Source organism: Solanum stenotomum, chromosome 11 (assembly GCF_019186545.1).
Source record: "Solanum stenotomum isolate F172 chromosome 11, ASM1918654v1, whole genome shotgun sequence".
NCBI classification, from domain to species: domain Eukaryota; kingdom Viridiplantae; phylum Streptophyta; class Magnoliopsida; order Solanales; family Solanaceae; genus Solanum; species Solanum stenotomum.
Genome location: NC_064292.1, coordinates 17,319,784 through 17,344,687, shown reverse-complemented (window position 1 = coordinate 17,344,687; position 24,904 = coordinate 17,319,784). Strand labels below are relative to the sequence as shown.

The 24,904-nt window shown below is 36.4% G+C and overlaps 1 protein-coding gene across 3 annotated transcripts in view; it reads left to right on the top strand.

The window, feature by feature from the left end:
* The window catches only part of LOC125844213 (costars family protein), a 974,123-nt gene that overhangs the window by 753,877 nt on the left and 195,342 nt on the right, over window positions 1–24,904 (top strand). Inside the window, exon 1 of one of the 3 annotated variants that reach the window (XM_049523483.1) lies at window positions 19,063–19,066. The exons of the other annotated variants lie outside the window; for them this stretch is intronic. The gene's annotated coding sequence lies outside the window, so the exon portion shown is untranslated. Of the gene's footprint in view, window positions 1–19,062; window positions 19,067–24,904 lie in introns of those variants that run through there. 3 annotated transcript variants of the gene reach the window in all.

Below are 24,904 nucleotides of genomic sequence, written 5' to 3'. Positions count from 1 at the left end.
TTCCATTGTCTAGGAGGGTCCTGCTATACTAAATCCTATTGTCCAGGAGGGTCCTGCTACATCCCATTGTCTAGGAGGGTCTTGCTATATTAATTCCCATTGTCCAGGAGGGTCCTGCTACATCCCATTGTCCAAGAGGGTCCTGCTATACTAATTCCCATTGTCCAGGAGGGTCCTGCTATACTATTTCCCATTGTCCAGGTGGGTCCTGCTACACTAAATCCCATTGTCCAAGAGGGTCCTGCTACACTAAATTCCATTGTGTAGGAGGGTCCTGCTACACTAATTCTCATGTTTAGAAAGATCTTGCTAGATAGAATCGTCAAATGGAATCACACGACATTTATTTTTGCCTTTGTTTGCACCAAAAATGTTTTGTGAGTTATTAGTAATGGTAAGCTTCAAAATAATAAATGTCTCAAATTAGGAAGTGTATGTATCCCAAGAGAAATAAAAAAGTAAATGTCGCAAACTAGGAGGAGATTGTCCTAGGAGAAAAATAAATGTGATGCATGAATTTTCTTTTCTTGCAATGATTTTTCAAATTTGAGGTTTCAAGATAACCTTTATGTCAACTACATTTCCCTTGTTTAGAAAAAGAAAGAAGAAAAATAATGAGTTTTTTTTTTGTGGTTGGTTTGTGGCATTGGCTTTGAAGATGATTGCTCCCGTTGTTGTCATGTCGTTGTTGTTATGTTTGAAGTCAATTTCAACTTGGATAGACTTCTTTTGTGGGCTAGCTAGACTATCCTGATAACCTTTATCCTTGAAGACCTCTTCAATTGATTTTTTAAAAGCTAGAACCTTATGTTCGATATATTGTCCCCCCATTCTAATCAATCACTGAATTTTGAACCTGTCAACTGCAACAAATTATTGTGAATATCCATCCTTATTGATTCATGTCACCTTAGTTATGTTGGCTAGACTTTCACTTTGTGCAATTGAAAAAATGATAGTAAATTTTGAAGGCATTTCTAGCTTACTTTAATAAAGATAAACACAAAGAAAATTACAAAAATAAATAAAATGATATAGAAGGAAAAGAAACAATGTATGTCCCTTTATGGAAAGAAATGACTCATTGAAATACGGAGCTCAACTTTGATGATCATGACATGCACTTTGAACAAAATGGCTTAGTATGTCCAATCAATCTAAGCTTCCTCTTTGTCAAACTTTCAACTTTAAAGTTACACTTCTATAATCCAACTTTTGCACTAGATTTATGACTAACACTTGACTTGTGGTGCCTCGAAAGGTTTTCACAGACAAGTCTCTCTATTTTTTTATTATCTCTCCCTCACTATCGTCTTACGGTGCCCTAAGAGTTTTCACCGATAAGACTCTCTCATTTGTTTACTTTCTCTCAACTCAAATGATCTCCTATAGGGTTTTCGAGGATTTTCATCGATAAGATTCCCTCATTTTCACTCCTTATGCAAGTGGCGTGACATTTTTCCATATATAATCAACACTAAAATCTTTCTTGATTTGTCATTGTTAAAAGTTGATCTGAAGATCTTTATTTGTATTATAACGTGGCTTTTGGACAAGGTTGCAAAGAAAGGATCGGCATAAAAGCTCAAAGATACTGTGTAACAGGGTTAAGACTTACAACTTTTGAAATCGACTCTTTTTTATGAAAATAAAATAAAATAATAATAATAATAATAATAATAATAATAATAAATATTATTATTATTATTATTATTTTTGCCCCAGTTTTTGTAATAAGGACTTTCTAGACTTTTTCTTGGTTGGACCGAACCTCAAAATAAGGCTGCCTACGTATCTTGTTAGAGTAACATTCAAGTCGAACGTAGTTCAGGAAGTTTGTTTCTTGTTGTTATTGGATTTTTTTTTTCACTCCAACTTTTCTTTTCTCTTTTTTGACTCTTTTTCACTCTTCTCTTTTCTTGACTCCTTTTTTTTTTTTACTGTATTTTGATTCCAAAAGAGGGGTATGAGAGAAAATAAAATTAAGGCGCAAAAGGGGTAGCAAAGGATTACACGGTGTTTGGATAGTAGAATGAAATGTCTTCGTCATATCAATTATTAAAAATGTCAAATACAAGCAATGCCCTTTAAGATGTGAAGTGAAACTCATACAATATTTCTTTGCAACATATGTATTGATGGATATGTATATCATTTTGTTGCATGTTTGTCGGTTGAGAATCTCCATTTGAGTAATACCTTCTTGACAACAATTGACATATGTCAAGTTAGATGAAATTTATCCTTTTTAACCATTTTTTTATACTAAAGGAAGTATCAAGATGTCTAAGTCCTTTATTCATTTTCTCAATTTTTTTACTTCTTTGATGTATTCATTCTATGACTAGATATAATTTTAAGATCTGACCAAATTCATCCTGCATATCATGCCATAAAAACTGAATTGAAAAAGAGATGTATATAGGAAAGCTAAAGAGAGTATATCAAAGTGACACAAAACAAAGATTATATTAAGTAAACGATAGAAAGACTTGACGACACGACATCAAACTAACTTTCAGGTCATAGCCCTATAATAACCCAAACTATTACAAGACTCAACAAATGAACACATAAAAGAAATGACAGAAGGATCTGACTCACTAAAATAAAATAAAATCAAAATCTGAATTACGTAGCAGAAATGATGATAAAATAAACTATCCATACACTCTTTTTAGAAAAGTGTACCTCAATCACCAAGTTGACATCTTAGCCACTTTTTTGCACTTTTGCCATTACAGAAGCTCCACCAATTTCAATTGTCTTTTCTTGAGAATTGATAGAATTGTCGCACTTTTTGCCATCACGTATCACATCAATAAAGTGTATGTCATTATGCGATGGAGGCTGATTTTGAGTAACATTTGGGGGTCATCATTTTGGACCACGATCATCTTTGCTTGGATCATTTTTTCCATCTCACTTTTTAAAGTTCGACAATCTTCAGTACTGTGCCCGGGAGCATCAAAGTGATATGCACATCGCGTTACGGGATTGAAATCATTTGCATGTAGATCTACATATTTTTGAGGAATTGGATTTATCATATTCAAATGTTTCAATTTCTCAAATAAACTTATGTAAGACTCTCCAATTGGTGTGAAATTGTTCCTAGGTTTCTGATTTCCCCCAAATTCCTATCTTGGACAGAGATTGTAGGGAGCTTGAAAATTTTGAGAAGGGGGTTGAGCATTCTGATATATAGGCGCTCACCATTGAGGATAATTAGTTGGATATGGATAAAAATGTGGACTATAGACCGTATATTGAGGTGGGACCATAAAGTATTGTGTACCTTGCATGGGGTGATAATGATGAAATTGAGATGGGGCATATTGATAAAGTTCCCCCCTGAATTTCTTTGGGTTCCCGGCACAATAGTAGCTACATCCTCCTTCATTTTCTTTCCCCCAAGATTTTTTGATCCAATTTTAATAACTTGTGTCGTGGCTCTTAATGCAACTTGACTTACAATCTTTCCAGACTTAATGTCATTTTTCACCATCTCTCCGATCTTAATAACTTCGGCGAATGTTTTTCCAACAATGAAAAGTAAATAATGAAAGTAGTCAAGTTCTTGCGCTTGGAGAAAAACATCAATCATTTCAAACTCTTTCATCGGTGGCTTAACCCTAACAGCTTGCTCCCTCCACCTAATAGCATATTCACAAAAACTTTCGATGGTCTTTTTCCTCATGTTGGCAAGTGAAGTATGATTTGGAACTATGTCAATGTTATATTGAAATTGTTGAACAAAATATCGAGCCAAATCATTCCATGTATGAAAATTAGAAGTATCTTGATCTATGAACCATTCTGAGGCAATTCCCATCAAACATTCCCCAAAATAAGCCATGAGCAATTCTTCTTTGCTTCCAGCCCCTCTCAGTTGATTACAATATCTCTTTAAATGAGCTACTAGATGTCCATGTCCATCATATTTCTCGAACTTTAGAGTTTTAAAATTGATGGGCAGATGAACGTGGGAAAACATGCACAAATCATTGAACGAGACACTTTTGTGACCTTCCAATCCTTGCGTATCTCTTACACTCTGCTCCAATTTTTTCATTTTCTAGCCATTTCTTCATGTTCCTCGTTCTTAATAGCTTTTTTAGCTTCAACAAGGGAACTATATTGATGAGTGTGAGGGTAAGAGCCTGGAATTTTAAAAGTCAATTCAGGGGTATAATCTCGATCATAGAGGATCACTATTGGATTTTGGTTCCATTATAGGCTGCGGGACGCTATTAGTCGGCACAGTCGACACGAAGAGTGGATTACTCATCATAGGTGTACTCAAAGGGCGCACCATAGAAGTTCCATCTACGTTGGATGTGTTGACATATTTATATTTAAATAGTCACGGATTGAAGACGGTGGAACTTGTCCACTCATCCAAGCTTCATACATTTCCACCATTTGATGTCTTAGTATCCTTACCTCTTTGGTTGACACTGTTTCTTGTGACATAATCTGATTTTGGACCTCATCATTGTCCGACTCATTTCCGTCTTTGTGAGTCATTTTCTTTTTCCCTTTTGACCTTGTATTGTAGTGATGGGATGCCAGCTTAACCACAAACCAACCACCTTAATTTAACTCTATGCATGAACGATAAAGTTTGTTAGGGTTAGACATTTCTTAATTATTAGTTGTTTTTTTATAAATAATTTAATAATGCATTGATCAAATCCATTTGGAATTGCGTACATAACACGCTTGCAAACACGAATAAGATCTTTGCATATTGTTTCTTTTTTTAGAGCTTTGAGAAAAAATCCTTCAGTTTTTTTTTGAATTATTAAAAGAAATTAATAAAAACTTATTTTTCATAAAGATTACAACTTCTTGTTTTCCATTTTTTTTAATTTTTGAAAAAAAGAATTTTTTTTTGAATAAAGATCACCTAACTCAAAGAAGGTTGCCTATGTATCTCATTGGGGTGAGAATCAGGTGTGCGTAGTTCGTTCAGATTGGACAGTAAAAAACACTTTTAAGATATTAATTTTTATTTTTTATTTTTGACAAATGCAATTTTTTAAAGTATTATGAAAGTAAAATATTTTGAATTTTCTTTTTACAAACTTTAAAAAAATCTAAATAAAAATATTATTATTCTTTTCATTAAGTAATGCAATTTTTTTTTTTATGAAATGTATAATAACTTCTAAAAGAATTTTTTTTCGTGTTTTCCCCTTTTTTTTTATATGATCAAAAGATACTTTTTTTTCATCACATTAATCACACTAAAATGCGTCAACCTATAGAGACTTTCTAAACAAATGCATTTTCATTTAACACATAAAATGAGCTAAGTGGTCAAGTAAGAGAGGGATACTTGTCCTGGACGGACCCAACTCTTGTTTTGAGGCTCACTAAGTCACATGCAAATGATGCAAATAATCGGAGTCTTTAAGGGATAAACATGTCTATATTATAGTTTTTCTAGGTTCAAACATGAATAAGATATGTATCTAGACTGGCTTACGTGATTGAACAACTCGAGCCAAAGAGGAACAACTTATCGGTAACAGTGTTATTCCGACTTTATTGCTGATCCAACCCCACCTAACATATGTGACTAAATATCCTTCAGTGGGTTTCAAGACACTCCAACTTTATCTCAAGAGAAAATAGGAAGCATAACTGCATTCCTGTGAACGTGTGTTAAGTGTATTCAAAAACTCATAAGGTGTGCGTGAGAGAAAAAAATTTAGCATAGTTCAACAATATAAATATAAAAAGCAATAAATGAGCAGCAAGTAACACATTAAGCCAATATATCTAATAAAATAAAATAATAAAATCAAGTAAAAGTCAATATAATAAAGCTCGAATTCTGGTTATTTTCCAACGGAGTTGTCAGAGATGTCACACCCCTTTTCGAACTGCAGAAGGGTTTTTCCAATTTAAGTGACGTATTGATTAGGAAATATTTTATTTTTTCAACGTCGCCACTTGAAATTGAGTTATGGTGTTTCAAGTCACCTTTTTGTTTAATTCCTAATCAAAAGGAAATGACTCTTTGTTTTGATCTGCGAACTAGAAATTCGGGAAAGGAATTATGTTGGCAGAGGCAAAGTTTTTAGGCATCCCTTGAGTCTCGTGGTTTTAGGTGTACGAATCAGGTGTGCGTAGTTCATTCAGATTGGACAGTAAAACAAACTTTTAAGATTTTTTTTTTTTTTGACAAATGCAATTTTTAATATTTTGAATTTTCTTTTTACAAACTTTATGAAAAAAATATAAATAAAAATATTATTATTCTTTTTATTAAGTAATGCAAAAAGTTTTATTTTATTTTACAAAATGTATAATAACTTCTAAAAGAAGAAATATTTTCGTGTTTTCTTTTTTTTTTAATTTTTTTTATAAGATCAAATGATACCTTTTTTTCAGTGAACTAATCACACTAAAATGCGTCAACCTATAGAGACTTTCTAAACAAATGCATTTTCATTTAGCACATAAAATGAGCTAAGTGGTCAAGTAAGAGAGGAATACTTGTCTTGGACGGACCCAACTTTTGTTTTCAGGCTCACTAAGTCACATGCAAATGAAACAAATAATTGGAGTCTTCAAGAGATAAGTATGTCTATGTTCTAGTTTTACTATGTTCAAACCTGAATAAGATATGTATCTAGACTGGCTTATCCGAGTGAACAACTCGAGCCAAAGAGTAACAACTTATCGGTAACAGCGCTATTCCGACTTCATTGTTAATCCAACCCCGCCTAACATATGTGACTAAATATCCTTCAGTGGGTGTCATGATACTACAGCTTTATCTCAAGAGAAAAAATAGGAAGCATAACTGCATTCCTGTGAATGTGTGTTAAGTGTATTCAAAAACTCATAAGGTGTGTGTGAGAGAAAAGAATTTAGTATAGGTCAACAATATAAATATAAAAAGCAATAAATGAGCAGCAAGTAGCACATTAGGTCATCAAACACAATATATCCAATAAGATAAAATAATAAAATCAAGTAAAAGTCAATATAACAAAACTTGAATTCTGGTTATTCTCCAGCGGAGTCGCCAGAGATGTCACACCCCTTTTCGAATTGCGAAAGGGTTTTTCCAATTTAAGTGATGTATTGATTAGGAATTATTTTATTTTTTCAACGTCGCCACTTGAAATTGAGTTATAGTGTTTCAAGTCACCTTTTTGTTTAATTCCTAATCAAAAGGAAATGACTCTTTGTTTTGGTCTGCGAACTAGAAATTCGGGTAAAAAGTTCTGTTGACTGAGGGGAAGGTATTAGGCATCCTTCTAGTACCGTGGTTCTAAGACGATCGCTTTTATTAACTTATTATTATTTTAACTATCTTTTGAAAATATTTTTGTAGGTCATGATTTGCTCGCATTTTTTATTTGTTGAACTTTTATTTGGTCTCGACCCAGATACACAATTGCATTCTTGGTCTTGATATTGAAAGATATAAGTGTCTTCTTTGCATCACACTCAATAATTTTATTATTGGACAAGGTGCATCACTGCATCCTTGAGTTTATTTTAATTGTCTCAAAAAATATGTGCAACCGCATTCTTAATCGAAACAAATATTTTAATGTGTTTAAAATTTCGTCTAATTATTAAAAAAGTAATATTTTGTCCCCTATAAATAAAACTAAATAAAGTAAAATAAATAAATGTTTAGGATACAATATATAATTCCGACATCATTTCTATATTTTTTATTTTTATATTTTATAAAATATTTTTATTACTCTTAAAATTAATGCCAAAATTAAGCATACATTTTTTAATCCAACAAAATAATAATGAATTGTAAAAATAACTCTCATTTTTGTTTGATAAAATAAAAAAAATGACAATAATTTCTTTGAGCCTAAAAATCCCTACTTTATAATTATTGACATATAAATCAAGATAGTAACTAAGGAATAAAAATAAACAAATGAAAATAATCGCCAATTAAAGTTATCTTCACTCATTAAATAAGATACAAAGCTTAACCAAATATTCATTTCAATTAAATTATAAATAAAACAAAACTATAATAAAACTAATCATATGATTACATCAAATTTCATAAATAAATTAAAAATTTAAGGCAAAGTTGTACCTCAAATGAAGAAAATAAGTATCGCAAAACCTTTACCAAAACTCGATTAAAACACACAAAAATCTTTTGTAGATTGTATGGAGTGGTATATGTATTTTGTTGGTATGAAGATAAAGAAGAAGTAGGAAAAGATATGAATGTGTTGGTAAATTTTTGAAAGAAGAATAAAATAAAAATGGAGGTTTTTCCTATTATTTTCTCGTGACTTTGTGTGCAGCGTGTGTGTGTTGTTTTGTTTCTTTTGTATCTGATAGTTGGGTATATTTAGTAGTAGTAGTAGTATGTGTGTGTGTGTCGTGTGAGGGAGTGTGGTGTGTTGTGTGCGGATGGTGGGGTTGTGAGTGGAGTGGGGTAGTAGTATAAGGGTAATGGGTAGTTTAGGTCAATTTTTTATTGTATTTTTCTATAATATAATGTAATATAATATTATTTAGTTATTTTTTAAACTAACGAAAATTGAGTAGCTAATAATAATTATAAATAAGAAATACTAGTTTATTTATAAAAATAAAACATATTTTTTTTGTTATTTTAAAAGATTTTAAAATAAACTCACTAAAATAAGACAAAATTAAAATATCTAACTTAGACATAAAAGAAACATTTAAGAAATAAAAAATAGTGTAAAATCTTATGTTAGGTCAAAAGTTACGTGTCTACACACAAATGCCTCTTTTGTACCAACAACTGATGTAAAATATTTGATTTCCAAGTATTTAGATTGAGGAGCAAAGCATGGACACTAATTTGTAAAAAGGAACGAAGCGAGCTAAAATAAGGAGGAAATGAAGGCCTGGTGATCACCAAGTCCCTTTTGCGAGTCCCCGAATGGCCACCATCTCACCTAAAGTTCCAGCGTGTCAAGTCCTGAAGGAGAAAATCAATTTGGCGAGGGAAATGAGTGGTCGGCGTGTCGCCGAGTGGTTCTGCGATGTAGTGTTGGATTGCCCAAAGTTAGAGAACTTGAGGATGTTGAAGGCCAAAGTAAAAAGGCAATGGAACTGACCAAAGGGCGAATTGCCGAGTACTTTCTATGCCGAATGGCCCTTTGCAGCATATTTTTGGCGACTATAAATACATTTTCAAACATTAATCTTAGGAGCTTTTTATCATAAGTTCTATCATTTTTTGGAATTAGTTTTGGAACTGAGAGTTTTGAGACAAGTTTTCCTTAGCTTTGAAGAATTGAAGTTTTCCAGTTTTGAGAAATCAGAAGTGGGTCATTGAGATTCCTCAATTTGGACCTTTGTAAAGACGAAATTAATCGTACCAGTTGATGGAAACACAATTTGGTAACAATTTTGATCTTTTTATGATGTCTAGCTAAAACTCCAATTCATGGGGTGTGATTATGTAATTATGGATTGATTTAGCTTATGGGTATAGCTAATTGTTAGTTTAAATGATGTTTAGAAGTGATTTCAATCATTAATTATGGTTTAAATTAAAGGATTGTAGTTGCAAATGCAGTTCTACCTTCCTGTTTTTGACTTGCTCTAGAGAGAGGTTTTAAAACCAAGATTATATATTGATGGTCTGTGGGTATTGGATTTTCATGGGTTCATCTCGAGAGAGTGAATCCTAAACCCTTTTCCACACATTCAGCTCGAGAGAGTGAATGGACCAAGGCATAGGTTGTTCTTATTTGCTTGCTTATTGGTGTTCGAGAGAAACCGACTTGATTCGGGGTAAATTGTTCAAGAGAAAGTTACCTCCTCTATAGTCTAGTTTATTAACTAATTTATAGCTATTTTCTAACAGTTGTAATTACCCATTTGTCTACATTAGCCTATAATCGAATCACATCCCAACAACCCGTTTCATTATTGTTATTTCGTAGTATTTGTTGCTACTGTAGTTGATAATTACAATCAAAACCCCCCTGCTATTTGACACTCGTGTCAACCCCTTAATTTGAATTATGTTTTTATTCGTAAATGTCTATTCCTATGATTGACTTGAACATATTCGTACTCTCTCTTAAATCTTAAACACGTACCACTCCCTGTGGGATTCGACCCCAACTCATTTAGTTGGGTTATGATACTGATTAGCGATCATTGACATTTACAATTGGATGAAGTGTCCTCGAAACGTTAATCAAAATGGTTGACCAAATATCTCCGGGGGGTCTCACACGACTACCCTATGCAATAGCAGCCCAGCTCCTTGATCACATGGCCAAGACCAACTCGGAGACAGAGAAGGACTAGATTTTGGCCATATTGTTGACTTAGCTGGATCTTGTGGACAAACATATGATGGAATTGGAGGTACCATACATAAAGAAAGATTGGTACATTCCCTCTCATGAGCGTAGAAGGTCCAAGGAATACGAGGGTGGACAAGTCGAAGAGATACTCTCACTCATTCTCCACAAAATCGAAGAACACAACAAAGTGTTGAATGAGATAAAAGAGAATGTCTCACTGCTGAATCAGATGACTGCTTCCCATTCCATAGTTGTTCAGCTGCTGGAGACCCAAATAGGTCATGTGTTGTCTCATCTCTACCCCACAAATCAAGATTGAGTGGGGAAGTCAAGCCACGACGTTAACTAAGGTGCTTTTTGGGAGGCAACCTAAGTGTTTATTGCTTTATTTTTATTTTAGAAATAATTATGTGCTGATTTTGCAGGTTGAAGTGTTGAATGTTTTTGAAAAGTTTAGATTGGCGAGCTAAATGTCCAGTCGGTGACTCGCCGAAGAGATCAGCGAGGCCGACTTGGACAGCCATTAGACTCAACGAATTTTTGAAATTGGAGTTTGTAAAACTCGGCGAGCCTTGGAGCAAATTAGCAAATCGTCGACCAGGTCGACGATCACAACTTTGTCCGCCGTTTGGACCCCCACATTAACTGGAGGTCCTGTAAAACTAGGCGAAGTAAGTACCCACTCGACGTGTCACCGAGTGGGTCGGTGAGCAAAACTAATGTTGTCGAATGAGCAAGAACTGGATGGTTTTTAAAGGCCAAAAGTTCAAAATCTTTCTCATTCCCTCACTTTTCAACTTTCCAAACTCACACCAGAAATAGCTTTTACCATATTTTTGTGTTTTTATTGCGTTTTAGTCATCGATTGTGTTCGGGGTTGAATTCTTTGCCGCCTAGCTTTTCAACTTGTTTATTCAGCTTATAAGGTTGGTTTTCCGAACCCCAAATTCATATTTTTGCGATTTTACTCATTTGCAATTGTTAGTATCTTAGTGAAGTGTGTTGGGCCTCTCTGATCGTGATTGTATGCTTGAATGTCTGTTTTAACTTAAATATCGTACCTATAATGCCTATATCGTTGATGTCCCAAATATTTTGTGCCTTAAAATTGATTAAAATTGTTGGGTTATGCTTAAATGATGTTGAGTCTAGTCGGGTGAAGTCTAAGTAACCCACATTTGTGCCAAATGACGTATTTTACCCAATGATTGAGTTGTTAACGTCATTCTTAAGGGTATCAGTCGTCAAATGGCCATATTTGGCCAAACCGGGAGAAGTCTGAGTACCCTTGGGGAATAGGTGTAATGGTTTAGGTCTTATTAAATGGGTGCATGTTTTTTATTTTCTTTCGGGGGCTGTGGGGTTGAATTTGGAAGTTGGGGTTGACAGTAGGCACGCTGGGTCGTTTGACGAGCTGGGTCGAGCTCATCGAACCACTCGACAGTTCACCAAATCCCCCGATATTGCCTTTAATTTCATGCTAAATGTGAGTTTAGGTTCTGTAACTTTCAGCGAGAAGCCTGAGTTCTCCGAGTGCACTCGGCGACTTACCAAAAGTCTTTCTTAATCGCTTTTTCTGCGCCCCTAACCCCTAAAATGCACTATAACTTTCGACGGGCTAGTCCTTGCTCGCCGAATGCTGTTGGCGATTCACCGAAAGGCCCATCCCATCGCCGACATACACATTTTTCTGGGAAATTTTGAGCCAATCCTTTCGGCGAGCCCGATCTAGCTCACCAAAGTGATTCGGCGACTCACCAACCGGTTCGGCGAGTTTATCTGCAAACTATTTTTCTGATATTTTTCTTAAAATCTTTCTAATAGTTTTTGATGTTTTTGCAGACATGGCTAGACCAAAAGTTGCTTGTAGACACATGCCGCACCGTAAATGGGGTAAAGGAATAAAAATCAACAAAGATGCAGTTGGATCCATGGCAAAGGCTACTACACTTCCCACAACAGGTGGGAAGGGAAAGTGTAAGGCGTCTACACTTGCATCACCAGAGGCCATCTCCGACAGTGACACCATTTATGCCACTCACCTCACTACTTCTGAGAGTGAGGGTGAGCACCAGGAGCATCAGGCTGCCACTTCTGAGCCTGAGAATGACCTACTAGCAGCCCAAAGAGCGGCTACTCATTCTCCCACTCCAGCACAAGCCATGGTCCTAGCAACACCGATATAGGGTCCTCCTCTCCGGTCTATGAACAGACTGAAGACTGAGGGATTGAGGAGCATCATAGAGGAGAAGAGATTGTCGACTGATGGTGTTATTGACCGATATCTGGAGATCATGAGCTGCCTATGGTCCCACAAATTTCAGGTGTTCACTAAACCCCGTGGCCCTTGTGTTCCAAATTGGGTCCAGGAGTTCTACACCGCTTATGGAGCCCTAGTGCCACAAGGGAAGAAGCCGGGGACCAAGTTCAAGCTGGTAGACTATGTGGTTGTCAGGGGCAGAAAAGTGAAGTGTGATAGTGATGCTATCAATGCAGTCTTGGAGTGCTCAAATGATATTGACGATGACAATCAACACATGATCAGGACACAAAACGTTGGAGAACATGAAAAAATGGTTGGCCCCTCTGATATTAGACGGTACTCCCAAGTGGCTTGAGGTTAGGGCAGCTATTGAAAGAAAGACCTCAATGTAGCAGCGAGATATTGGTTTGGCTTCATCAACAATACCATTATGCCATCCCAAAATGAGTAGATTCTCCGCCACGGCAAGGCAGCCTATCTGGGTTGCACATTGATGGGATGAGGCTGAATCTGGGGATGATTATTGCACAAGAGATTCTTATGAGGGCCAAGCAGCGCCAGAGTTTTCTCCCCTTTCTGGTGTTGATCACTAAGTTGTGCAGACGGGCTTGGGTTCCTAGAGATGAGAAGAAGGATGTGGAAGTGATTCCCACATAGTCTACCGACATTCGGAGGATTGAGGCGGAGTACTTAAAAGATGAGGCGGATAAGAAGAAGGCAACCCCGGTGGATACATCCCCAGTTGTTGATCCTCAGACATTACCTGCAGAGGCAACATTGCCTACTCCGGGCCCTAGGCCTTCAGGAATATCTAGTGTTGTTCCTTCTGTTACTCTCAGTTCTTCTACAGTTCCCTTGCCTCCCAGATTGGGTATTGTTGTTGCTTCCTCCCGACCCCAACTCACTCAGGCTGCATTACTACAGATGGGGAAGCTAGCCCATTCTGCTAATTGTTGTGCTGCCAGACTTGAGGCCTCCATTCCAGGCATGATTCAGATAGCCCTTGCTGATGTTGTGACACCTTTGAGTGCTACCATTGATGCCCTTGCAGCTAGGATAGCAGTGTGCAAGCATGGCCAAGGGGCTATTGAGGAGGTGACAGATCTAAAGGCCGTTATTGCTACGCTAAGAAGAGACGTGGACCAGCTGAAGTCCACCAACATGTCTATGATTTTTGGGACGGTGGAGATCCTAGATGTGCCAGTTGAGCTAGATATGCCTCAAGCTACCACCGAAGATGATGTTCGAGCTGAGGAGGTAGCTGATCCTGAGTCTGAGGCTGAGACGGATGAGGAGATACTTGAGGGTTCTAAGAAGGCTTCTTACGAGGGTCTTACAGAGACTGAGGAGGCAATGGTAGATGCAACTGTGCAGACATCTTTGGCAGACACACCATTGGCAACCCGTAGTGGACCTACTACTATTAAGGTAACTCCGGGCACTGATGCCCAAGATCAGAGTGTTGCACCGGGCACTAATGCGTCGACAGATGGAGAAACTACGTAGACAAGACTTTTCTTTACCTCCCTCTCGGTCCCTTTTTATTGACTTTTTAATATTTTTATTTCATTTGAGGACAAATTTCTTTTGTTTTGTGGTGGGGTGAGGTATTTCCATACCTACCTTTTGTTTTGATTACATTTTCTGTCTGTAACTGGTTTTGTGTGTTTTGGCACTGTGTTTGTGGATGTTTGAGCTTGTGGCTCCTTGTTTTAATTGTAAATGATTTTTGACCCTTTTTTAAAATTGTGCCACCTCTTGATTATGTTTGAATGTGGCTATTCTTTTACAAATTTGAGTATCGGTCTTGTTCAATATCAAACTTGAATAGTGCTCATGATCGAACAAAAATGAATGTGCGGCTACGATGAGACCAAATGAAGTTGCATAGGCAATATGTGAACTTTTTGTATCTCGTTGTGACTAGCCGATTATCAAATTGAATATCTTGTGATGAACATTGCACACTAGCGAAAGTGTGGAGTCTTATTTTACATTGGTGTCAATGCCTTGTGTGATAAGCTTATCGTGAATCATGTGTGATGACACTTACAAATTTCCTCGTTGGTCCGGTTGACTAAGTGATGCAAGCTCTTGAAATTATCTTAGGCAACAATTTTAAAGAGTGAAACAATTTGACATTATACCTTTTTTGTGGCCCACCTTATGAGTGTGTGAACTTTGTTTGAGCACCCTTTGAGCCTTACCCTTTTCTTGGAAGAAAATTGATGCAATTGTGACCTTTCTTTATCCATTCTCCCTTAATCCTCATGGAATGTGGTTTATTTGAATAGCCAACTTAGGCCAAAAGCCTATGTTGGGGGTGTGGTGAAAAGAGAAGGTAAATCAAGAAGTACAAATAAGTCCCCTTTGACCCATGATTTTGAGAAAGATAGAACCCCTCCATACAAAAAAAGAAAGAAAAAGAAAAGAAGAATGAAAAAGAAAAACGAAATGAAAAAGTTGTGAAATAAAGTTGTGAAAATGCAAAAGAAATAGGGTGACCAATAGTTCATGGAAAGTGAATAATGGGGTGACTTTTGAGAATGAATGAGAATGAGGAAGAAAAGGGAGGAAATTGTTTTCCTTACCACAATTCATGAGGATAGTAGCCACTGAGTCTAAATGACCATACCTTTACACTTAACCCCAGTACAAGCCTTGAAAAGGCCTTTTTGATCTTAAGTGAGCTGAAACAAGTGTTGATTGGAAAATCAGGGCAAACCTACGGGTGAAGTCATGCATGTATTCATCTTTGTGAGTGCGAGAGTTGTTTGTTATTCCGGTACTATAAAGTGTCGAACCATTGTGTGTGAATATGGAATCATTCTTTGTGTGATGGCATTTGAGTACCTTTGTTGAGCTTGAACTTGCATTTGAAACAAGTATTGTGAACTAAAGAATCTTTGATAATGGTGAGTCACAACTTGAATCTTTGAGTGCACAATTGATCCTTGCATGAGTGAGTTGAGTCTTTTTGTGTGCATTCATAATTGGGTCTTGTGTAGCACTATTTGAGACATCCTTTTTGAACTGCTGAACTTGAGTTTTACTTGAGGACAAGCAAAAGTTTAAGTTGGGGGTGTTGATGAGTCCACGATTTGGACTCATTTAGGGCTTTATTTAGATAGATTTAGTGTCCTCAAATGCCTCTTCTGTGCCAATAACTGATGTAAAATCTTTGATTTCCAGGTATTTGGATTGAGGAACAAAGCATGGACACTAATTTGCAAAAAGCAACGAAGCGAGCTGAAAGAAGGAAGAAATGAAGGCCTGGTGATCGCCAAGTCCCTTTGGCGAGTCGTCGAATGGCCACCATCTCGCCTAAAGTTATAGCGTGCCAAGCCTTGAAGGAGAAAATCAATTTGGTGAGGGAAAAAAGCAGTCGGCGTGTTGCCAAGTGGTTCTAGATGCAGTGTTGGATCGCCCAAAGTTACAGAACTTGAGGATGCTGAAGGCCAAACCAAAAAGGCGATGGAACTGACCAAAGGGCGAATCGCCGAGTTGATCGAGGCGCCCGACTTACTACGCCGAATGGCCCTTCGCAACATATTTTTTGCTACTATAAATACATTTTCAAACATTAATCTTAGGAGTTTTTTATCATAAGTTTTATCATTTTTCGGAATTAGTTTTGGAACTGAGAGTTTTGAGACAAGTTTTCCTTATCTTTAAAGAATTGAAGTTTTCCATTTTTGAGAAATTGGAAGTGGGTCTTTGAGATTTTTCAATTTGAACCTTTGTAAAGAAGAAATTAATTTTACCCAGTTGATGGAAACACAATTTGGTAACGATTTTGATCTTTTTATGATGTCTAGCTAAAACCAATTCTTGGGGTGTGATTATGTGATTATGGGTTCATTTAGCTTATGGGTATTGCTAAGTATTAGTTTAAATACTGTTTAGATGTGATTTCAATCATTAATTGTTGTTTAAATTAAAGGATTGTAGTTTCAAATGCAGTTCTACCTTCGTGTTTTTTGCTTTCTCTCTCTCGGGATTTTAAAACCAAAATTATTGATCGATGGTGTGTGGGTATTGGGTTGGCATGGGTTCCGCTCGAGAAAGTGAATCCTAAACTCGTTTCCACACATTCAGCTCGAAAGAGTGAATGCACCAAGGCGCATGATGTTCTTATTTGCTTGCTTGTTGGTGTTCAAGAGAAACCAACTTGATTCGGGTTAAATTGTTTGAGAGAAAGTTTACCTCCTCTATAGTCTAGCCTATTCACTAATTTACAGCTATTTTCTAATAGCTGCAATTACCCATTTGTCTACATTAGACTATAATCGAAGCACATCCCAAGAACCCGTCTCATTATTGTTATTTTGTAGTATTTGATGTTGTTGTAGTTGATAATTACAATCAAAACCCCCTGTTATTTGACACTCGTGTCAACCCCTTAATTTGAATTATGTTTTTATTCATAAATGTCTATTCATATGATTGTATTGAACTTATTCGTACTCTACTCTTAAATCTTAAACACGTACCACTCCCTGTGGGATTCGACCCCAACTCATTTAGTTGGGTTATAATACTGACTAGTGATCGTTGTCACTTAGAATTGGATAAAGTTTCCTTGAAACGTTAATTCCCTATCACCCAGGCTATGCTCTATAAGATGGTCCATCAGGCCCAATCTGCTGATGTGCATGCCTCCCGGGTAGAGGTTGTCGTGCCTGGGCTGATAGAGTGGGCGATTGCTACTGTTTTGGCCCCGATACGGGCTGAGATGAGAGAGTATAGAGTTTAGAGTGTGAGCCACAAGATGACATTGGATGCCCTTGCTGTGAGAGTTGAGAAGTGTGAGAAGCACCAGGGTGCTATAGATGTTGTGATGGCCTTGAAGGCTGATATTGTTGGGCTGCATAGAAATGTAGACGAGCTGAAGTCCATTGATTTATCCATACTCTTAGGTACTGTGGAGATTCCTGAGATGCCGAGTGTTGATGTTTCGGCCAGTTCTAAGATACCTCTAGCTACTACGATCGGAGATGAAATTAGAGCCGATGATGCTGATGTTAATGGTGAGTCCAGGGCAAAGACAGATGAAGAGCAGCTCGGTGTTACAGATGAGGTTGTCTATGGTGATTTGGCGGACCTAGAGGGGGCCATGGTGGATACAACTGTGCAGGCCTCTTTGAGGGACATTTCTATGGAAGGCTCTAGTGGAGCCAATGAGGCTGATATACCGGGCACTGATGCCCAGACAGAGGGATTTGCCGATATGCAAACTTCACCCAGGCCTAGCCTAGCAGGATGATCTTTTTTCCTCCTTCTCTGTTACTTTTAGATTATTTCTATTTTTTTTTTGCATATGAGGACAACTGCTTATTTTTGTTGGCGGGGTGAGGTATTTCTATACCTACCTCTATTGGGCTGTTTTGGTGAACATCATTTTTTTCTTTTGGTTTTGTGAATATTGGATCCTATTGGTGCTTATATATATCTTGGTTGTTGAGACATTGTGGTCCATTGTTTTTAATGTGTAAATCATTTTTACCAATTTTAAAAAAATTTCCACCTCTTTTGTTTGTGATTGTGGATGTTCTCTTGCAAATTTGAGTGTCGGTTGTGGTCAATACTGATGACTTGAATAGTGCTCTTTATTGAACAACATGAATGTGCGGCTACGATGAGGCAAACTTAGTTACATAGGCAATATGTGAACTTTCAGCATCTCGTTCTAACTAGTCGATTGTCGATTAAGTCTCTTGTGATTAACATTGCACTCTAGCTAGAAAGCGTGGAGTCTTGTTTGATAATTGTAGCGAATGCCTTGTGTGGTGAGGTTGTCTTGAATATTATGTTTGATGACACCTATAATTTGCCTCGTTGATCCGATTGATTGATTGAAACAAGCGATTGAAATGATCTTAGGCAAAAGTTTTGAAGAGTGAACCAAATTGATAATATACCCCTTTGTGGCCACCTTTTGAGAAGTGTGAACCTTTCTTGGCACCTTTTGAGCCTATTCTTGTATTTGGAAGAAACGTGAACAACTTTGACCTCTTTATCCCATCACCCATAACCTTTATGAAGTATTGATTCGTTTGAATAGCCAACTTAGGCCAAAAATCTAAGTTGGGGTGTGGTGAAAAAGGAGAAAAGCAAGAAGTGTGAAAAAATCTCCCTTTATAGATTGTTTCGAAAAAGATGGAATCCCTTCATATTTCCATATATAAAAAAGGGTAAGAGAGAGAAAAAGAAAAGAAAAAGGGGTGAAAACGAAAAAGAATGAAAAAGAAGTGTTGTGTAATAAAGTGTGTGAAAGGATAAAAAGAAATGGGGTATCCGGAAAGTCATGTTTAGTTGAATAATAAGGTGGATTATGAATATATTTGAATATGAAAGAGAAGGAGAAAAAGTGATTTTCAGGTCATACTTCATGAAGGTAGAAGCCACAAAGCCTAAATGATCATACCTTTACACTCAGCCCCGTTACAAGCCTTAAAAAGACCTTTGTGATCTTGAGTGAGCTGAAAAGAAGGTTGATTGGAAAATAAGGGCAAGCTTATGGGTGGAGTCATGCATACGTTCATCTTTGTGAGTGTGAGAGTTGTATTTGATTCCGAAATATTAAATTGTTGAGAAATGTTGTGCGAGTATGGAATCATCTTTGTTGTGAGGGCATTTGAATACTTTTGTTGAGCTTGAACTTGCATTTGAAGCAAGCATTGTGAGCTTGAGTATACTTGATAATGGTGAGTCACAATTTGAAACTTTGAGTGCACAATTAAGGATTGCATGTGTAGCTTGAACCTTTTGTGTTCATTTGTGTTGAGTCTTAAGCAACACTGTTTGTGGACATCCTTGTTGAACTGATTGATCAGGAGTTTTACTTGAGGACAAGAAAAAGTTTAAGTTGGGGTGTTGATGAGTCCGAGATTTTGACTCATTTAGGGATTTGTTTTCATAGTTTAAGTGTCCTCAAATGCCTAATTTATGCGCTAAACTGATGTTAAGGTTTTGATTTGCAGTAAGGAAGGCTAAGGATCAAGGGAAGGACATTACGAGGCAAAAAAGAGCGGAAAAGCTGAAGAAGTTGAAAGAAGGCAATCCTGGTGATCGCCAAGACCACTCGGCGAACCGCCGAGTGGAACTTTAGCTCGCCTAAAGTTCTAGTGTGCCAACCCTGGGGAAGAACCTACTTGGCGATAGAAATGGATAGTCGGTGGATCGTCGACCGACTCGGTGACATAATCAATGCTATTAGCTACATTAATTTGATTTTTAATATTAAATCTTCACATAATATACAGGTGAAAATGACAAGGAAGGAGTATGCGTTACTACACACTTTGCCCTACCCGAAGTCGCTCCTCCAATGAAAATAGGCAGTGCAAAACAGGGAGACAAGACTACACTTGAGGATTCAAATGGAAAAGAGGATCATCTAATCTCTCATGATAACATTTTTACAAATATGGATAATTTTGATCTTTTCTCACCTAAAGAAGGTAGTTTCTCAATGTATAAGTCTTTTAGAAAATAAAAAATTAAAGGAGTCACAAGAATTTGAAATATCATATTTTATTTTTACATAACTAAAGTCATTTACCATATTACATTGATTGAATATTTTGTTTCTAAATGCGCAGGATTAGACGATCCCTTACTACTATATGGGATAGAAAATGATGACTTTGAAGATGCTTATACTCCCAATATCAAGGACCTGTGATCATCTTACGAAAAATGTTGGCATCATTGTGCTAATGAGACACTATTATATCTTTGTCCTAGTAGTTGTTTGTGTTGAGATATACTATTAATCATGTTGTTGAGTTATAATATTTTATTTCAATTAATCTAAGTAAAGACTATTTTTATTTATTTTTTATTATTTATTATAATAAAGTCTTTATTTGAATAAATTATTTTGTTAATATGTGTGTGTATTACTTATATAGTAGACAATTTTTGTGTACAGAGTTATCTAACTCATGCACGAAAGATTAAAATTGTCGGTTCTCATAAGTTATAAAATAATATTCACAATTAAATATGAATTAGGAAAAACATCTTGATGATTGTAGAAAAATATTATATAATTTGATCTAAATTATGGGGGTGATCATATTCCAACTTCTTGTGCTAGCACATTCCATAATATTAAATGAATCAAGAAGAGAAGTTTGTTTATGTTCTAAATATTAATAAAAAACTTTTCTACTCCATTACAAGTATGTATACTCTTAATCTTGATATAATTGGTATGATCTTTGTAGTTTGAGATATTATTTTAATCTATTAAAAGGTGAGACTCAATTATGAGTTATATATTTCTAATAGATTGAATGATGATAAATCAAATTAGTGAAATAATAATTAGTGATAGAACCATGTCTCGGACTTGAGAGAGAAGACATCCCTCTATGATTACTTATAAGTTTTCACGTGAAACCCTACATATGGATTTTATATTCGTCATGTGAAATAAGTGAAGTATAATAATAAATGATTAAGTTAGTCAATAAATTAACTTCCAGAAAATTGATTTAATTAATTGGTGTTGGTAATTCTAATATGGAGAGTTAATGTAATGACCCTCTAGGTAATTTTTCCTTTATTGTTTTATTTTTTCCTTTTAGAGATTTCCTATAATGACCAAAAATCATTTATGACTTGTTAGGAGTGACAGTTTGGTCATCTTGTAACACCTGGGCTTTCAAAAGGGAAAAAGGTTGCAAGGATGCCTCCTACTAGTTCAGGTCTACGTGACCAGCTTATGGTTCATTAAACAATCCGCGGGTCGTAGACCAGTTTCGTAGAAAGGGAGAAAATATTTTTTGAAAAAAAAGAGGTCTCTAAACTTTTCTACGAGTGAACAAGACGATTTGTCAAAAAATCTATGAGTCGTAGATGAGTCTCGAGGTAGGTCCCAAATTAAGTGAAATTTTGAGGTTAATGTTGTTTTATACGATTGGGGTCTATGAACCATAGGAGGTCCTACGGGCCGTAGACAGGTGTCATGACCCGAGCTTATACCCTGGAAGTGGCCGGCACTCGAGAACTATTATTGGTCCCCAAGCGAACCCTCATCCTAGCTGACTACAAACAGAAGACTAGCTCAAGCATACAAAGCTTAAAACAGAATAAAATTAAGTGAAACTCAAATAATTAACTCAGAATATAATCGTATATTCAACTAGACAAAACTAGGCAACTCAAGTCTTTAAAACATTTATCAAGATAAATGAAATAGACTTCTCAAACTCTACTATCTATCTATGAAGCCTCTAAATGACAAAGATGGAAGTCGGGGCAAGACCCACGACATCCTAACAACTAATATAACTGAAAGTAAAAATGGAACCCTCCGAAAGAAAAGAGGCTCACCATAGCTAACTCGAATTCCACGTGGTATCAACGAAGCTCCTGTTGATGACCCTAAATACTTGTATCTGCATCATGAAATGATGCAGGCCAAATGGCTCAGTACGTGGAATGTACGAGCATGTAAGGGGAATTATAAAGCATAAACATAAGCTTGAACTTGATTAAAAGGAAACATACTTACCTCCTCTCAACTCACTCGACTAAACTCAACTCAAGAATAAGAAACATAGTTCAACTCAATGATAAGATATTCAACTTAGTGAAATAAGGCTCAAATCAATAATAAGATACTCGACTCTAGGTACTCAACTCAATATAAAGCAACAATACATATGCAATATATGGAAAGCTTTTAAAAGAGTAGAAAGCAACTCAGTTTGTATGCAAGGTGTTGCGTCCAAAAGCACATGCAAGTGCACGTGGTCACTGAAGTAGTACATCGACTCTTTCGAGCCGGATTATCGAACCCAAATGACTTCTAATCAACAAATAACAACTTTATTATGTCTAAAATAAATTTACTTATGCGACAAACAATTTTAGAAATTTTTTTATATCTACTAAGTTGAACAACCTAAAAAATTAATTACTATAATCAAATAGTTTCAAACAAGAGAATTTCATAAAATGGGAAAGTATTCCAGGGTTGTAGCATAACCCGATTTCCAACATAATATTACTTTATCCTAGCATTCGACAGGTTAACCTCATTATGGATTCGCAAGGTTCATTTTACAATCATGATCTCCCGATCTCTAATCGCCTACCACCATCGACAGCCTAATAACATCGTTGAGTGGGGATAGGCATGAACCAATGGCGAAGCATTAAGCTATCATCTTGCATATTAATCAAGCGCGGTATATAGGTATAAGACTATCCTATATACGAAACACTCTTACTTACTCTAGAATGAACACACTTCTCACATTCTTTGGTCTATCTCTCTATTCATCTTCCAAATTAAAGAGTGGACAATGTATTTATTTTAATGTACATCAGTCATTAAAATAGTTAAACAAGAATGTAAGCATAAATCACAAGAAAACATACATCATGCTAGAAACAAATGCTATTATACCATTAATCGTAGCTACAACCTTATAATAAGGGAATTTAGCTACTCATAAAACAAAATATCATCAAATAATGTTTATGGATCATAAAAGGGTTTACCAAAATGAACGAGTAGAAGAAAATCCCTAGAAAGTGTTAGCAAAATCGTCCAAATCGATGTTCTCCCATCTTTTTAAAACTGGATAATGATAAAATAACACAACTAGACTATTTATAGTCTGAAATAAAACATGTGACCAAATTCTGGTGTCCAGGTCCGCGACGCGGACCTGTTCCCTCGCCTCAATTTGTACACAAACGGATCTCCTTCGCGACGTGCTCCCAACGCGCACTCCACTGTTAAGTGGAATTCCTTTTCTGCATGCAAGTTTCAGCTCCGCGTCGCGGAGCTGCACCCTCTTAGTGTATTTTCCAGCTTCTTGGCCATTCTCCTCCGTAACTTCGTCTTCTATTTTTCGACCTCTGTCCAGGTGCCTTATTTTGGCCCATTCTTCTTTGTTTTTCACTTGAAACATCTAATCATATTGGTTAGAGGAAACGATATCAAAAGACTATAAAATCTCAGTTCCGACTAAGAAAGTGCTCTCAAACTTAGCTAAATATATGGGATAAATTGGTTATTAGGCACATAAATACACCTAAGATCACCACCCCACACTTAAAGCTTTGTTCGTCCTCGAACACTTCCACATATTCAAACATCCGACGACTCTACTACACTTCCCTCTAATGGCATTTCAGCTTTGGCCCCAACAACTACAATAGCTTCACAACAACAAGGCAAACACTATGCATTCATCAGGACAACTCGAGCAAGACAATCCAACCTCAAGAATAGACTCTTATAATACAACAAACTTATGCACAACTTTTGGATCCACAGATATATCAGTTATCAGACCTCATTAAACATGTGCCCTCACCACAAATGAACACCCTGACTTACTCACACATAAAATTTTCATACAATAAAGGGTGCGGGAAGCAAATTTCACTCACACTCTGGAAAGAATTCACATGCCACAACCAACGAACCATAGGCTTACCCTTAGTGTATTGCATCACTACTTTTGAAAATACGAAAGTTCAAGATCAATTAGGTCTTTTAAGGGTTGTAATGTAGGCTAGGGGACAAGTAGGAACTTTTTAAATTTTTTTTAATTTTTTTAATTTTTTGGATATAAATAGTGACTGCATTCCCAAGCGCTTTAATACAAGACAAACTTCATTTTTAGACCTTCTTTTAATAACCTCATTCTTATGCCCCTTTTCTCGGAACCATTTGGCCCTATGCTGTAAAGCACTTAACACTCGCTTCTTCCGACCATTTTTATTCTAAATTCATTCATCAATTTTTTAATTTTTTATTTTTTTTTTTACTAGCCAAACTTATGTTGGGGCTTGCCACTCAACTTCCGCTTCCTTCATTGTTGTTCACACAAAGCGCTTAGGATCTTTTGGATCAAATTTATAGGCCACAGAAGGAATGGACATTAGCTTCAAATTTGGCTACCAAAGACTAAGTTCAAGGCTCGAAAGGGTTAACTAAGGATATATATCAAGGTGGGTACAGAAAAGCACAATCAGGGCTATCAAAGAAATGCCTATATCACTTCCCGAACTCCTTATCCTCTTTTTTGCTATGCAGACACACCTTGCCTGGACCTCAATTAGTGGCAAGGAATACACAAATCTTCCACACCTGGCACACATTCAACTCAGAACTAATCACTACATACTACGTTCCAATCAGTGACACAGATTCATTTTAAGCACATGCCATTTAGAGTCACATAAATGAGCCTACATGTCTCAACACAAAGGCATCCAATGTTTTCACTTTCATTCTAACTCATAGCAGTTGCACAACCTTAGCCAAGAGCCAACCCTATAGACCTAAATGATGAAA